The sequence below is a fragment of the Mastomys coucha genome, unplaced genomic scaffold (assembly GCF_008632895.1).
Source record: "Mastomys coucha isolate ucsf_1 unplaced genomic scaffold, UCSF_Mcou_1 pScaffold20, whole genome shotgun sequence".
Lineage (NCBI taxonomy): Eukaryota > Metazoa > Chordata > Mammalia > Rodentia > Muridae > Mastomys > Mastomys coucha.
In genome coordinates, this window is record NW_022196903.1 from 134220126 (window position 1) to 134225039 (window position 4914).

A 4914-nucleotide genomic window follows, 5' to 3' on the forward strand; every position below is an offset into this window, starting at 1 on the left:
AAATATTTATTCAGTGCGAGAGAGATGACTCTGGCAGTTAAGAGCACTTCCCATTCCTGCAGAGAATCTGAGTTCAGTTCCCAAAAATCCACATGGTGGCTCACAACCATCTGCAACCTCAGTTGCAGGGACTCCAATTTCTCCAAGGGCATCAGGAATGCATACGAGAGAAACTACCATATACATAAAGTAAAAACAGACCTTTTTGAAAAGAAAAATTAATAATGTTTATTTATTTGTGCATGTGTGTGTGTTCACGTGTGTTCACGTGTGTGTGTGTGTGTATGTGGTTGTGTGTGTATGTATGGGCACACATGCCATATCACATGTGTGAATATCAGAGAACAACTTACGGAAGTCAGTGGTCTTCTTCTACCATATGGATTATAGAGATTGAATGCAGATCATCAGGCTTTCTCAGAAAACACATTTGTCTACTGGAAGTCATTTCTACAACCTGCCTATCTATCCATCCATCTATCCATCCATCCATCTATACCTATCTATCTATCTATCTATCTATCTATCTATCTATCTACCTACCTACCTATCTACCTACCCATCTATCTATTGAGACAAAATCTTCCTCTGCCCACAAGTACTCATAGAACATGCTGTAACTCAGGCTAGCTTTGAACTTGTGCTGATCACCCCAGGATCATGAATGTCTACTTCACACCTAGCTAACATTTTAGCCCCTTTAACAAGCAAATACAAAAAGAGACAATGAGCAAATAATTGCTCCCCCTTTAAAAGGTTATTGCTTTATTGTTTTACGTTTGTGTGCACTTGTTACTGCTCTGTTTGTTCTTGTTTAAGAGACAAGATCTACATGGCTCAGGATGCTTCAGACGTGCCACGTTCTCTAGGTTGACATCCATCTTGGAACCTTCCTGCCTCCGACTTCGAGGTGATGATGGGTTTACAGGAGTATACCACCTTTCCTGCTGTAGCATCATTTTTCAAGAGGTGAGTACTCCAAGTTTTAAAACCACTGGTTTCCTTTCTGAATTCACCCACCACCACTCCATGACAATAGTTGCTGAAAAAGACAAGTCCTGTGGGGTATATTATCAGTTGGGAACTCCCACTACCTCCAGTCCTCCCAGGCTCTGCAGTAATTCAAAAATCTTTTCATAGTAAAGCAGAGGCATTTCCTTAAGACTCAGTGTTTCTTGATGATACAAAGCACCACTAATAAAGGTCATCTTTTTTCTGGGTCGTGGTAGTAGACAAAGAAAATGAACATTAGCAAAGATGCGAGACATTCATTAAAAATATTTCCATACAAATTTAAAATCTTACCTGTAATCAAAAGTGAGATTACTAAACAAAATGAAATCTACCTTTCATTAGGCAAATTTACAAAGACATATTTAAATGCTTTTCAAAAAAAAGTTAACAAAAGCAGTTTTTATTCAGGGTCTAATAGATGTACTACCATAAGGGTCCAGACTGTGCCACGAACATTTGACAGGAGGTTAGGGAGAACTATTGCTTTGGGAAGTGTCTTAGTCAGGGTTTCTATTCCTGCACAAACATGACCAAGAAGCAAGTTGGGGAGGAAAGGGTTTATTCAGCTTACACTTGAACATTGCTGTTCCTCACCAAAGGAACTCAGGACTGGAACTCAAGCAGGTCAGGAAGCAGGAGCAGAGGCCATGGAGGGATGTTCCTTACTGGCTTGCTTCCCCTGGCTTGCTCTCTTATAGAACCCAAGACTTCCAGTCCAGAGATGGCACCACCCACAAGGGGCCCTGCCCCCTTGATTACTAATTGAGAAAATGCCCCACAGATGGAGCTCATGGAGGCACCTCCCCCACTGAAGCTCCTTTCTCTGTGATAACTCCAGCCTGTGTCAAGTTGGCACATAAAACCAGCCACTACCAGGAGCTACTTCTGCATTAAAAAACAAAAAACAAAACAATAACAACAACAACAACAAAAAAAAAAACAGTGTCCGGTGTGGGCTTGTAGCTTAGTTGATAAGAGTGTTTGCCTGACACTCATGAGGCCCTGGAGATGGCTCCAGCACTGTAGAAACCAGGAGTGGTGGTCAGTCCTTGTAGTCCCAACACTCCAGAGGCAGAAATAGAAGCATCAGAAGTTCAGCAACAGCCTGGGATACATGAAACCTTGACTTGAAAACACCAACAGAGACTGGAGAGATAGCCCAGTGGTTAAGAGACTGGAGAGATAGCCCAGTGGTTAAGAGACTGGAGAGATGATAGCCCAGTGGTTAAGAGACTGGAGAGATAGCCCAGTGGTTAAGAGCACTTGCTGCCTTTTCAGAAGACCTGAGTTTAATAGCCAGCATTTGCACAGCTTGTTGGCCTGAATTTGATCTTCAGAACCCACTGTGGAAAGAGTATCAACTCCCACAAGTTGTCTTCAAATCTCTATATACATGTCATGTCACACATACATAAAATAGTAACAACAACAACAAAAAAAAAAAAAAAGAGGAAGGAGGACAAGGATTTTTTATTTTAAAAAAATCAACTGAAGGAAGAGGTCTTTATTCACTTGTCCTTACTTTCTGAAATGTACCCCTGCCTTGCTCCCAAACTCAACTGCTTTTATCTCTCCTCCCCACCAGAAGTCTCACAGCCTTAAAAAATTAACTCTGATGGGCAAAAGAGACTCAAGGCTGAGTGAACCAGACAGACTTTGGGGGTTACAGGAATATGAGTGAGGGGTTACTTACAGGTACAGAAATGACTCAAAGACAGCTGTAACACCAAAGGCCACCCCAACATGGTTGATGGTTCAAAAGGCTTGGATATGCAGTCACTTGACTGGTAGCTGCTTCTCTCTGTTTCTGCTGGTAGTGAGGCTCTTCTAGGCAGCTCAGCTTGTGGAAGGTGTCTCTCAGATGTCCTTATTGCTTATATGTAGTCAGGAGCCTAGGACTTCTGGTCAGTTTCAGGGACTTCCTGAAACTTTTGAGTAGTTTACTTACTGAGCTTAAAGAGCCTTCCTAAAGGATACAACGCTTCACCTCCCCCTTAGAATATGTTATTTTTAAAGGAGCCTCTCTCCAAGATGGACAGTTTGATGTCAGAAGGAATTTCTCTACAGCATATTTCTTCATGAACTCTTTTATACAGTAAAAACTGTTTATTTATTTGCTTTCTTGTTAATCTGGTGTGTTTGAGTGTGTGTGTGTGTGTGTGTGTGTGTGTGTGTGTGTGTTGAGACAGAGTCTCTCACTGGCCTGGAATTTCCCAATTTGACCAGGCTGGATGGTCAGTGAGTCCCTAGAGTCCCTGCCTCTGTCTCTGAAATAGTGGATGACAGAATTAAGTCTAGAGATCAGTTTAAGCTGTTCACAGCATTTCGCTGCCTGAGCTGTCTCCCAGTGTCAGCATTTCCAGCTTCTACAGTAGAAACAATCTTTCTCAAGAATGAGTCCAATTAGCCATCCAACTCCAAATGGTCAGTTTTGTAGTCTGTAGCCTTATACATACAAGTCAACTAAAAGAACGTGTTTGTGTGTGTGTGTGTGTTTATGTATTACATATCATGTTTAAAAATATTTTAGAGATGCTAGAGGTGTAATTCAGAGAGAGAACTGGGGGTGTAGCTGTGCTGAGACTGCTTAAGGCCATCACGCCAAGTCATCTCACAAGTATAAACCTGAGTGTGACCAAGTGACAGACACCAGGAATAGAAACCAGTCTTGCTTGGCAAGAGTAGGTAAAGGCACTTTTGCCACCAAGCCTGATGACCTGAATTCTGTCCAGGGCCCACAAAATAGTGGAAGGAGAAAACACTCTCGCAAGTGGTCCTCTGGCCTCCTCCATAACAGCTCTGCGGCACACTTCGGTGCACACACACGCATGTGGACACACACAGGTAATTTTAGTCTCTCTCTCTCTCTCTCTCTCTCTCTCTCTCTCTCTCTCTCGACTTTCTCTGTTTACTATGTAAACCAGGCAGGCCTTGTTGTGCATTTTTCATAGAACCTAAGATACGGTTAAGCTGTCTGACCATCTTTTGTACCTTCTAAGTTCAGGAATAATAAAATGTTCACTTTGTTAGAAAACAAGTTTTCTATGTGATGCTTCCATTGAGCTCATACTGTACCTGTGTTAGCTGAAGTCTGAACGTTGGTGCTGGCACTGGAAAGGGCGGCTAGTGAGGCAGAGTGCTGGGTGTGGCTGAGCCTCACAGGATGAGTTAACCGACTGCATTCATTTTGGTATTGATCCATGGAAAGTAGGAAAAATTAATCAGTTCTTCTCCCCCAGATAAACAGTGGTGCTGGAATATGGTTATTTCTTTTAAAGAGTGCACCTCCAAATATTTGTGGCAAGTTCTGTCATTTTCTGCATTTGCCATTTATGCAACTGCCTTTTATAAAAAACTAGTGTATCTTTGACATAGCACAAAAATGTTTTAAAATTTATAATTGTAAAACAAACCTGTGGCTGATGTAATGCCTTCAGATCTAAAGGCTATAAAAAATGTTAATATTTTGATATTTCACTTTCTCCCAAGGAAAACTACTCTCAGTTTTTTGTAGAAGGGAGGAGACTTTTTGCATATATTTTTACTTTTTAAATAAAGACACTTATACTATCATAATAACAATTATGTATTTCTTTGATTTTTGTGTAATTTTACATAAAACAATTATTTTCTATTTTTACTCAGATAAATATTTGCGCATAAAATGTAAAAATAGTAAATGAGAAAAATGAAACTATTAGACAATAAAAAAATAAAAATAAATTAAAAAAAAAATAGGCAGGCCTTGAATTCACAGAGGTCTGCCTGCCTTGGCACCTGAGTGCTGGGATTAAAGCTGTGTGCCTCCAAAACTAGATTAAAAACGAGGCATCTCGCTGCTGCTGCTGCTGCTGCTGCTGCTGCTGCTGCTGCTGCTGCTGCTGCTGCTGCTGCTGCTGC

The 4914-nt window shown here is 41.2% G+C and overlaps 1 long non-coding RNA gene across 1 annotated transcript in view; it reads left to right on the forward strand.

The window, feature by feature from the left end:
- Window positions 1–3710: 3710 nt before the first annotated feature.
- LOC116098416 overlaps window positions 3711–4914 on the forward strand; it is a 3409-nt gene continuing 2205 nt past the window's right edge. Inside the window, exon 1 of the long non-coding RNA XR_004121840.1 lies at window positions 3711–3858. This is a non-coding gene — a long non-coding RNA (uncharacterized LOC116098416). The remainder of the gene's footprint in view (window positions 3859–4914) is intronic.